The sequence below is a fragment of the Rattus norvegicus genome, chromosome 13, assembly GCF_036323735.1.
Source record: "Rattus norvegicus strain BN/NHsdMcwi chromosome 13, GRCr8, whole genome shotgun sequence".
Taxonomy (NCBI): Eukaryota; Metazoa; Chordata; class Mammalia; order Rodentia; family Muridae; genus Rattus; species Rattus norvegicus.
The window spans coordinates 101893952-101906576 of record NC_086031.1 but is presented as its reverse complement, the minus strand read 5'-3'; the positions used below and the strand labels follow the sequence as shown (position 1 = coordinate 101906576).

Genomic DNA, 12625 nt, shown 5'->3' with positions numbered 1-12625 from the left:
TGAAACAGGCATACTCACTAGCTTGCTCGTTCCCTCCCTCCCTCCCTTCCTCCCTCCCTCCCTCCCTCCCTCCCTCCCTCCCTCCTTTCTTCCCCTCTGTGTTTGTCTGTGGTCTTTCTCTCCCTCTCCTTTTTCATCCTTTCTCTCTCCCTCCCTCCTTTCCCCCTCCCTCCCTCCCTCCTTTCTTCCCCTGTGTTTGTCTGTGGTCTTTCTCTCCCTCTCCTTTTTCATCCTTTCTCTCTCCCTCCCTCCTTTCCCCCTCCCTCCCTTCCTCCCTCCTTCCCTTCCCTCCTCCTTTCTTCCCCTGTGTTAGTCTATGCTCTTTCTCTCCCTCTTCCTTTCTCTCTCACCCCCCTCCTCCCTCCCTCCCACCCTGCACACCACCCTTCCCACCCATCTTTCTTTCCTGCCTGCCTTGTCTTTCTCCAGCTGTGTGCCAGGTTCTAAGGACAACGGTGTTCTGCCCTCCTTCTGGAAACTTCTTGAACGTACCCACGTCGCTGTTTGGTTTTATTTTTTGCAGGCACAATTCTTTCATTCGCCACCATCTGGCTGTCTGTCTCTCAGAAGAAGGACCTTCCTAACACCGAGTGGGGGTTTAAGGCTGAGTGTCAGGAACGGGGCAGTCTAGGAAAGATGGTCACAGGCACAACTCAGCCATCACTGCGCCACCAGGCAGCAGCCATAATTAATGAATACATCAGAAGGTCTACTCAAGGAGCAAAGAAGGTAGACAATGATTTATGTTTACCTGAGGGGGAGATTATTTAACTTTGCAAGAGCTTTGAAAACGAGGGAGCCCGGACACAGATAGGCTGTGGTCCCTCGACAAACCTGATGGGAAATTCGAAGAGTAAGCAGTATGGGAAATAAAGATGGGGAACAGACTGCAAGGTGAGCCCTGAAGCCCAGGGTCCCCTCTAAAGCTCTGGTCAGGAAGGCACTGTGAAGCACATGTCTCTGTGATTGCATCATTCAGTGGAATTACTTGCTTATCTCCCCAGCCTAACCCTAAATATTGTCAAGGACAATTATGAGATGATACTTCACCCAAGTCTCTAGCCTAATGGGTAGATTTCCAGTGGCTAGAACAGAGCGGCCACAGTGGGTCCTGGGGCAGCATCTCACCAGGCTCCCAAGGGTGCCAGCTGAGCTAATATGGGCTTCCTCCCAGACAAAGAATTCCAGTGTGGTGTCACAGGGGCCTCTGTCCATCAGGCCCTCGGCCTGGAAAACCTCAGTTGGCTCTCACACACTTCGTAAGTAAAAGACCTGTCTGTTAAGAGTGGATAATCAAATCCAGCCTAGGGGAAAAGTGAGCCCCCTCTGATATACAAGGTACCACTTTGGCTCTCTATAATTAAAACTATTGTTGCCATGGTGATTCAAAGAGTGCTGTAAGCCCAGGGAAGGCCAATGTGGTGGCCTGTTTGTTGTTGTTGGTATCATTTGCTGTTGCAAGTGCACAGGCGTGTGTGTGTGTGTGTGTGTGTGTGTGTGTGTGTGTGTGTGTGCGCATATGTGTGTGTGCACATATGTGTGTGTGTGTGTGTGTGTGCATCCATGTATTCAGAGATGAAGGTACACATGGAGGTCAGACAACAACTTTTGGTGTTGTTCCTCAGGGTCCACCCACCCTGAATTTTGAGACAGAGTCTCTTATTAGCCTGGAGATTATCAAACAGCCCAAGCTACCTGGATCGTGGGGATCCCTGTTTCCTTCTCTGCCTTGTAGAGTGCTACCATGCCCACTTTTTTTATCTGAGGTGAGGAGCTTAGGTCCTCATGCTTGCAAGGCTCCTAGTCAAACTTTATTCATGGCAGAGCAGGTCCGTGACTTGGACAAATGCAATGTGCCCAAGATCCTGCTTCTGGTTGTACATTAGGCAGCCCCCAGTCTGCCACATTCAGTATCTAATAAGAACCACTTTCTCCCCATGTAGGCCATAGCCAGCAGCTCTCCCAGCTCACCCTGATGCTTCCCTTTTTACTATCTATCCCTTTCTAAAGATCCCCAGGTCACTGAAACAAGGCCATTTCCTGAGCTATCTTATTGGACATTGGGTAATCCATGTCACTCTCAGTCCCTCAGGAAACAAAGACTGTCTTGATTCTGTGCCTGCAAGGAGATAACCAAACAACTTTTATGACTGTTGTCACATAAACATGTTGAGACCAGAACTCAGCAGTCCCTGCCAGGGACACTCCACCATTCCACCTTTGTAAGGTTGTTCTCAAACTCAGGAGAGCATAGTCTGAGGTTTTGTAGCACTTTCTCCACAGACATCTGTGTGGGGCAGGCAGGAGAAGGGGGTGGAGGGACGGGGAAGGGGAGAGGGAGGGAGGGGGAAGGGGAGATGGGGGGAGGGAGGAAGAGGGAGTGGGAGAGGGAGTGGGAGAGGGAGAGGGAGAGGGAGAGGGAGTGGGAGAGGGAGAGGGAGAGGGAGAGGGAGAGGGAGAGGGAGAAGGTTTTTCTTGGTTTTCGTAAAATAAGCATGCTATTCCATGTTCAAGATTCCCGAGAACCAGATAATCTTAAGCAAGCTAGAGATAAGGACCACATGGCTATTCTTTTTCCTGCCTTTTAAAACAGACACCCCCAAATCCAACACACTTCAGCTAAAGCCCAGAATGAACGGATCTGAGTTTCCCAGACTCGCAGATCCCAAGGCGCACTCCCCCACCCCCTCACCCCCCATCCCCTCACCCCCCCCCCCCCCCGCTCCCTGCACAGTGAGACACACAGAGTGCCTGTCAGGCTTCTGGAGGATCCGTGCCATAGCTCAGCATCACTGACTAACACAGGCACAGACGCTCAGGTGGACACCCTGTGTTCAAAACTCAACAACTAGAAAGATCTCTCCAGAAGCAAAGACCCTAAGGAGGCAGAGGGTTTCTTCTCTGGGTGGCCTGTCCCTTAACCAGCTCCTTTCAAGAGCTACCCTTGGCACAACCATGGGGGAAACAAAGAAACAGACAAAGACTGACCTTCTGCAGCAAACACTTCAGTTCCGATCAGTCTGGTAGTCATGATGTGGCAGAGGAAGGAGACAGGCTCAAGAGAACTTCTTTAATTTTATTTTTCAACTAAGAAAAACATAGAAGAGAAACTGGCGAGAGAGACCTGCAGGATGATTGAGCAGGTAAAGTTGCAGCTCTCAGCCGTGGGTCACACCAGGGGTGGCATATCAGGTGTCCTACATGTGAGATATTTACATTACGATTCATAACAGTAACAAAGTTGCAGCTACGAAGCAGCAACAAAGTAATTTTATGGCCGGGGGTTGGGGGGTCACCACAACTCAAGGAATTGTACTAACGGGTCTTAGCACTAGGAAGGACTCGAACCACTGAGGTAAGGAACCTGCCTCCGTGGTGAGCACCTGAGTCAGGTGGAAGAGAATGAGTCCCTGCAAGGTGTCCACACATGCACCACAGACGAATAATTGTAATACAAATTTTAAACTAAGAAGCTTAGGAAAGAGTAGTTTCCTTCATTTGATTTTAACTTTGGGGGTTGGAGGAAACATCGCACTGTCCCCAATAGCTCAGAGGTTTGGGGGGGTGGGGGAAGAGTACCATGTTTCTTGTAGTGCTGGGACAGTGGCTCAAGTTGTTGAAAGAACAGTATAATATTTCCCTTGGATACAATTCACAGACCCTGTGAAGCTCAAGAAGAAGGAAGACCAAAATGTGGATGCTTCAGTCCTTCTTAGAAGGGGAAACAAAATACTCATGGAGGTAGAGGGTGGGAGGGACTTGGAAGGAAGAGAAGAGGGGGAGGGGAAAGGGGGGATAGGATCAGGTATGGAAGGAGACAGGGATGATACACAGAGGGTCCAGAATTTGAGGTGTGTAGCAATGGGGGATAGGGAACTGGGGGTAGCCACCAGCAAGTCTCAGATACCAGGAAAGCAAGAGGCTTCCAGGACCCAACAGGGATGAGATTAACTGAAATGCTCAACAAAGGAGAAGGAGAACCTGTAGTAACCATATCCAGAGGTTAGGCAAGACCCCCGGTTGGTGGATGTGGCCTCCCATTCGTCTCCAAATTCTTAACCTGAAGGACTCCTGTCTAAAGGAAATGCAGGGACAAAGTGTGGAGCAGAGACTGAAGGAAAAGCCATCCAGAGACTGCCCCACCTGGGGATCCATCCCATATATAAACACCAAACCCAAACAATATTGCAGATACCAAGAAGCACTTGCTGACTGGAGTCTGTTATAGCTGCCTCTTGAGAGGCTCTGCTAGAGCCTGACAGAATTTGCCAGCCAACCATTGGACTGAGCACAGAGACCCCAATGGAGGAGTTAGAGAAAGGACTGAAGGAGCTGAAGGGGTTTGCAACCCCATAAGAACAACAATGTCGGGGCTGGGGATTTAGCTCAGTGGTAGAGCGCTTACCTAGGAAGCGCAAGGCCCTGGGTTCGGTCCCCAGCTCCGAAAAAAAAGAACCAAAAAAAAAAAAAACAACAATGTCAATAACCAGCCCCCCCAACCCCCCCCCAAGAGCTCCCAGGGACTAAACCACCAATCGAAGAGTATACATGGAGGGACCCATGGCTCCAGCTGCATAAGTAGCAGAGGATGGCCTTGTTGGGCACCAATGGGAGGAGAAGGCCTTGGTCCAATGAAGGTTTGATTTCCCCAAGGGGAATATCAGGTGGGCATGGGTAGGTGGGCGGTTTGGGGAGCACCCTCATAGAACCAGGGGGAGGAGGGATGGGAGAGGGGGTTCTGGAGGTGAAACTGGGAAAGGGGGTAACATTTGAAATGTGAATACATAAAACGCCCAATAAAAAAAGAATACAATGTATAAAATAATCTATTTTTCAACTGAATATTCATAAAAGTAAATAAAATTCTCAAAGATTAATAAAAATATATTAAATTTAAAAACAAGAAAGAAGAAATTATTTCCCTTGGGGGAACCTGCAGGCAGCAGCATAGGTGACAAAGGGCCTGGAGGACTGAGGCAGAGACAACAGCAAGATGCTACCTCCTCCAGCAGCAGATAGGCAGGCATAGTGCTCAAGGCTCTGGGTGGGAAAGGAGAGTTAGCTCCCCGAGAGGAGCGCCAGTGAGACACCAGCCCCAGTCACTGTAGTAGCAGGCCACAGCGTCCGCCCGGAATACAACTTGTTGGGGAATTAGTGTCCAGAGAGAAATGTTCAAATAAGCTTTGCTGAAAGACCAGGTGCTTATAACTGGCAACTGCCTCTTTTCCGTTCCAAAAGCCACCCGAGCCTTACTCCGCTCGTTCTGCTCTCCGATAACAAAGTAAAAAAATCTAATACCAATCCTGGAAATTTACAGACACTTCTCTCTTTCTGAAAAGTACATGAATAGTGTATATACACTCTTCAAAGGATCCATTTTTCTCTTTTGTAGCGAAAACGGCAAGAGCCTATGGGAGAGTGCAGCCCGGGGCAAAGTTCCTTTCTGCTTAGAAGCCACCTGCTAATCACCTGCAAGCAAGAACAGACTACAAGGGCTGCAGCCCAGAGCCCGCCCCTCAGCACCCCGAAGGGCAGGGGTTAAGCAGAAACAAAGTGAGGGAGGCTTTCTTGGCCTGAGGGGGTCTCTGCATGGTGACCAGTGAGACTCCCCAAGGGTAGATTGGAGGGGCTGGCAGGAAGCAGAGGCAGAGGATCAGAGGCAGCTTGAAATGGGCCAAAGCACCAAATGTCTGAAGTGGAAAAGAAAAGAAAGAAAAAAAAATGAAAGAAAAAAAAACTTCCAAAAAGGCAGTCAGCCCAGTCTTGGGTGGAAATACCTGGGGAAGTTAAAGTTACGTGCTTGCTGTTAGCCGGAGAGGCCAAGAGCTTTGCGGCTTTGGCGTGCAATAGGCTCCTGTCTAGGATTTCTTTTCAGTCTAGGGAGTGGCTGTGAATCTCATATGGGGACTGTGGGTTGGGCAAGGAGTGGTGAAGAAGGACTGTGGCTTCTAAGAGGGTCCAGTAAAATCTAGCTCTCCTACCCTTTAAACCAGGAGAAATTCTGCTAGACAAATCCACGGGGTGTTAAAAGCTCAGGACACAGCTATGAAGCTGCCAAGGATGGGGCTAGAGAAGCCTCTGCCATTAAGAATACTCTTGCTCTCCCAGAGGAAGCTCCCAACACTCACATCAAGGTAGCTCACAAGACTGCCTGTCACTCCAGCTTCCGGGGATCTAAAGCCTTGTTTCATCTTCTTTGGATACCCAAACACATCACACACACACACACACACACACACACACACACACACACACACACACACACGAATACACACTCAGTTCCCATCATTAGAAGCAACACTCTGGGGAAGTTTCATGGGATGACATAAGTAAAGAGAAGAAAAGTAGCCCAAACCAGTCCAACTGAAAAAGAAAAGTTCAATGTAAGTGACTGGTACCCAGAGTTCCCTCTGGGATCTGATGTTACATATTGTACATATTGTTACATATTGTACATATTGTTACATATTGTAGCTGTAAGGTGGCAGACCTTGTGCTGCGGGAAGCTCTAAGCTTACGGCTTGTTAAAAAGCGTTGTGTGCAGACCACCTGGCCTTCTCATTGTAGTGCTCCCTTGTACTTGAGGAAGCCCTGTATCAACGGAATACCTGTTAGGCTGTAACCACGCCCCTCTTCCACACCTCCTTCCCTCAGTATCTCTCCTCAGCTGATTCACTTTTCCTCACCCCTACATCTAGCTCTCCTACTTTAAGGACGGAGTAGAGCGAGTGGACAGAGTGCCCCTTGGTGTCAACTCTGTATTTACCGTCTCAGCAAATTCATGCCCTGCCTTTTCACAGAAGTCCATCGCCATCTAACAGGAATGGCTTTTCTTGCCCTCCTGGATACTTCTGATGACGTTGCCAGACACAGAGATTATTCCTCAGTCTACTCTGCCGTTTCTTTCTGGAGCTACCAGCCCTAACTATGCCCTTAGAGACTGTATTACATGATGAATGGGGTATTTTAGCATTCAGAACAATGGCCCCCTGGGGGAACAACTGAAATGTCCATCAACAAATGAGTGGGGAAACAAATCATGATAGAATATCGTTCCACTTGAAAAAAAAAAAGAAATTCTGACACCTATGAACAAATGGGAAAAGTTAGAAGAGACAGTTAGTGAAATGAAGCTGACAAGAGACAGGCAAACATCATCTGGGTGCAGTCACCCCAGGCACCTAGAGACAGGAAGTAGCACAGTGCATGCCGAGGGCTAGGGAGGAACCTGGAGATGTTGCTCGGAGTTTTCAGCTGAGGTGACAACATGGGTTTACAGATGGGTGTTCGTGCCATACCCCAGGTGAATGGATTCAGTGCCACAGAACTCCACAACTTTTATCTCTACAGGGAAACTACTGGGATGGGAAGATGGTTCACTGGTAAAGCACATACCTTGCAAGCCTGAGGACCGGAGCATAATCTCCAGAACACTCAGAAATAACGGGGAGCATCGTGGCAGGCTTATAATCCAAACAGTGGAACAACGACGGAACCAGAAGGGTCCATGGGGTTCACCAGCCCGAGAACCTAATCTAAGGGGCAACTCAAAGACCCTATCTCCCAACAAAGCAGATGGTATCTCTCAGTAATGGCACCTAAGACTGTCCTCTGGCCTTCCTTCTTTCTGAATACTCATCAATCTTTTTACTCTGTGTCAGGCCTGGAGAGTACCAGAAGATAGGACACACTATAGCTGGTTATCTAGAAGGGACAGGGAACAGGTCAGAAGTAACAGAACATCCCATAAAGCTGAAACGCACTGAGAGAATGCATAGAAGATCATGAAGGGCTGGCGTGTGTGAGTGTGGGTGGGGTGCCAAGGTGGGAGTGGGTGGAGGACACAGGGTTTGGAAGGAAAGCCTTTTCAGCTGGGATGGATGTTGGCTTCCAGTAGGTGTGAGGTAAAAAACTAAAGAGTATGTAGACGAGAATCCCCAATGATGAGAGTAACAAAAATGAATGAAAATGGATCAGAGGTGGTTTGGCTTGGCTGAAGCTTCAAAGAGCCAAGACATCAGCCTAAAGAGGGGGCACAGCAGCTCGCAAAGGGGGAGGGGGAGGACTGAGAAATGACATTAAGCCTATTAGACAATTTTCCATAAAACTGAATGGCAATGTTGGACTCCATCCCCTGCCTTCCTCTTCACCGAAGCATCCAATTATAAAGAGGCTCAGGCTGGGAGGCCTGTCCAAGTGCAGCAGCTTCCCAGTGATGTCATCACCCCGTGTCCTCACCCTCCCTGAACACCACCCACACCTCTACCCAGGCCCGCACATCTTCCTGACCTCATCTGCAGGCCACAGCAGCCCCTGGCCACCCGCCGCCCCTCCCCCACCCCCAACACACACACACACACACACACACACACACACACACACACACACACACACACACACACACTTCTGAGCCACTGCCAAGTTCACTATGTAATCTTCCTTTCTGACTCACAGCCTGCTCTGAGGCACCTTTCTCTGACTCACTTCTCTCTGTTCACACTCACCTTTTCCCTTTCATCCCTTAATCCCCCTTCTAATCTGTCTCCCTGTAGACAGCCTTCAAATATGGCTCTTTCTCACTTCATCCTGTCTACCTCCAACTTGGCTGCTCACCCACAGTACGTGATCCCTTATCCGTCCGAAGAACATTTGTCACCTGTCCTTCTGAGTTTTTATTCGAACCACTGTCTGTTCAAGCCCCCGCCTCTGACATCAGTGAAACACTTTACATTTTCACTCCGTGGTCTGGGGACCACATCCCAGCTGACTCTGAATCCCTATGGACAGAAGCACACAGTATGCACTTTGTCAGAGAACATAAGGGACTTCACTGTGGTAAAGAAGAAAGGACCACCAAGCACAGTAGAATACAGTTCTCGTCTTTCCAGAAATGTTTAAGCCAGCTAAGACATAGGGATAGATCACAACGGGCTGAGATTTCTCCAGCTAGGTATAAATCCATACTCAAGGGCCCATAGGCAGCCAAATTCCTGCTTGGAAAACTGGTCAGCAGCAGCTGCAGGAAGGAGACATATAAGGCAAGCCTGGGAGAATAGCTGAGGTTTTACAAAGTCCGAAAGGGCGCTGCTGTTCTGTTGGGGGGCCTGAAGTCAAAGATGAGGAAATCCATAAACCAGGAGTGAGAAAGGAAGCACACAAGGTCCCGTAGGAATTGCTTTCTAAGCCAAAGACTGGCCGGCTAGAGAACATGATCTGTTAACACAACTTTTTTTCTGCCAGATCGTTGCCAAATTTGGGAAGATATAAAGAATCCACATGACTTCTATAGGGGTATTTGAATCAGGAAGGGTATGCCGTTCTCGTTGGGGCCAGCACAGAGGACTGACTGCTAAAAGACAGAAGTCAGAGTTCACTTAGGATAAACATGCTATCAGCTGGTTCCAAGAAACTAAAGGAAGGCAGTGGTTTTTTTTTTATTATTTCATTACTTAATTTATTGTACGTATTTAAGGAGTGCAATGTGTTCATTCAAAACAACTGTCTAAGATTCATCTTATTAGCTTCTCTTCCCTCTGTGAGGATGAACTATCCTGAGACCTGCAACGTAAGGGAGAAAGGGTTTACTCTTAACTCACAATTCAAGGGCACAGACCATCCTGGAGGTGAAGTCAAGACGGTGGGAGCTCAAGGCAGCTGGTTAGATCAGGTCATAATCAGGAAGTAGAGAATGACTGGTGCCTGGGGCTGCTTGTACAGTCAGGGATCCCAGCCAAGGAATGGAGCCACCCACAGGAGGTGGGTCTTTGCACATGAATGAAGCAACAAAATCTCCCACGGGCACAGCTAGAGGCCAAGCTGCCAAGTTGACAACAACACTGACCATCCCTAGGGGTACAGATCAAATCCAGGTAATGGAATTTCCAGTTCCCTATCATTTCCCTAACATGGAAGGACTTCCCTTCTGGGGAGCTGGACGTCCCAGATGATGTGCACACTTCTCAAATTAAGATCTGATTCCCATCCCATCCCCCCCCAGTCATTGGGGGCAATTGTTTCTTTTCCTTTATTGCTTAGTGTTGTGAATTCCACTCTCTGCATTCTCTCTTCTTATGAGCTTTTCTTAGCCACAGAGAAAGCACTCTTTAATGTGGCAAGTCTGAAAAAGAAAATCAAAAGAGCTACACGTATTTTCCACTGATCCATCTCTTTAGTTGTTTTGGTGGCACTGGGATCTAGCATCTTCTATACTCTAACACGAGTTGGCAAGAACTCTACCACTGAACCAAATCCACCTGAGGTGGACCTTCCCTGCTCTGAAAAGCTTACTGACTCTGAAGTGCTCAAGCTGGCCCGGATGGCCTTTTCCCTGAGCTGTAATCCTCCGAGTCCTTAGCTCTCAAGAGTCCCAGCTATACCCTATCCTCCCAGAGGACCATCCCCTGGGCTCCCAAACCACTGAAAACATCACCCAGGCCCTGACTACATCCACAACTAGTCTACAACCTGTAGGAATCAAGGACCATATTGGAAAAATGTATATAAAAGACTGAAAATTGACACTATTTTTCTTTCTTTTAGAAAAAAAACAGTCTAATAAAAAGGGGGGGTGGGATGAAATTACAACCAATCACCTCAACATGAAACCATAGCTGACTACTATGCTAAAATGAAAAGATATGCAAAGCAAAATGGAAGGGTAAACAAGACAAGAGGACGTGAATCTAACACATTAAAGTTCATTGTGTATTTGTGTGTGTGAAGCCTTCCATGGCACATGAATAAGGGTCGGAGGAAAATTTTCAGGAGTCAGTTCTCTGCCTTTTGACGCAGGTTCAAACTCGGGCCATCCGATTCTCATCAAATGTCTTACCCTGGGGGACCATCCCATCACCCAATAACATATTGTTTTTAAAAGGAGTTAGTATTCTTGGTATATAAAAAATGCTTCAAAAATTAAGAAAAATTATAACTAGTTTAATAGAAGCAAGATATCCAGGAAACATCAACATGTAAATCAGCAAAAAGGGTTCAAACAACCAGTAAAAATTATAAAAGTTTAAGATGCAAATACAAATAAATGAAGATACCACCTCCAATAATAAACCAGGGAAATGTGTTTGAAAGTATGGATTGCTAGAAATGTTGATGGAAACCTATCTTGTGCAATTCCCTAAGGTTCACTGACAATTTTTTATGGAAGTGAGAATACAGACTCATCTTTTGCATAGATATCTTGTTTGGGATAGCTATTATTTTCCTATAATATCAATACTAATAAAAATATTTATCTAGCAGACTAGTAGAAGCAATGAAAAATAAATTATAAAGGAGTTAAGTAAGTAGTTATTATACTATAAGAGTGTTCAAATTACATAGATCAACATACAAGGCTCTTTCCTGTGGAGGCAGGAAGCACCTGTCAGATCCCCTGGAGCTGCAAATAGATGGTTGTGAGCCAGGAAGTCAGTGCTGTGAATGGAAACCAGGTCCTCTGGGCCATCTCTTAAGCACCTCTACTATGGTGACTAATAGCAGCCTCTACCTACAGAGTGATCCTATTTGGAAAACAAACTGCAAAATGTCGACCATTCAACAACTCTTTGCCACAAACTAGTCATGATATTTCTCTGTCTTTATCTCTTATCCTTCTCCATGTCCACTTTTTCTTACCGGTTTCATATTTTTTCCTGAAGTCTAGTTTCCATAAAACTGTCTTTGCTAGCTCTGTTGCTGGGATGTCTAGCTGGTCGACCAAAGGCTTTCTCTAACCAGGGCTACACTCTTCCTTTAGACAAACATGCAGCGGCAGTTTTGTGGCTGAGATTCCGTATCACCTCTAATCCCATAATGCTCCTTGTCTCTTGGATACCTGCTGTGCCTCTACCTTAGACTTGGGTCTCTTCTATCTGCCCACTTGAACCCAGTCTGCCTGCCTTATGGTGTCTTCTTCTAGGGCAACATGGGTTGCTCTTTTCCTGGCCAAGTCTTTCCAGCATTTGTGGAGAATCCATTCGTTTAGCGGTTTAATATCCTCACCACTGACTGCCTTCTGTGCCATCGGATCTCCCAACTCCAGATTAGAGTACATTTGCTCTACTGAGAGGTCAACTGGGGGTAACTGTTAGAGTGTATGGTGTATATCTGAGGCAGATTGATCTTTCAACTCTAGTATCTGCTATCTCCTTTAGGTTAGAGAACAACTATTTCATCCACCACAAAACAGCACAACAAATGTCTTTCATAAGGGAAGCATAGCCTACATGTTAATGGAGGAGGAATTTCTGAATAGAAAACTCAAAGCTCTTTCAACTAATTTAATACCTAGTATAAAATATAGACTCCCTGTCAAGGTAGGTAGAGTGGGCATAGGATACTCAAGCCCTTTGCCTTACCTTATACCCAACACAGCATTTCTGACTTCCCATATGTTCAGTAACTACACATGCAAGTATCAGTCTTCAGCTGTCAACAATTGAGTGCCACATGATCTACTGCAATGCTGACAGTATTCATAATATATATATATATATATATATACTATACCCATCACTACCACACCCATCACACACAGTTAACACATCTACCATACATGAACATACCATATCTACCAAATACACACACACACACACACACACAAGCACACACACACACACACACACACACA

At 46.9% G+C, this 12625-nt stretch overlaps 1 protein-coding gene across 9 annotated transcripts in view; it reads right to left on the bottom strand.

Moving 5' to 3' along the window:
* Esrrg (estrogen-related receptor gamma) overlaps positions 1-12625 on the bottom strand; it is a 617835-nt gene that overhangs the window by 410301 nt on the left and 194909 nt on the right. The window lies entirely within an intron of this gene.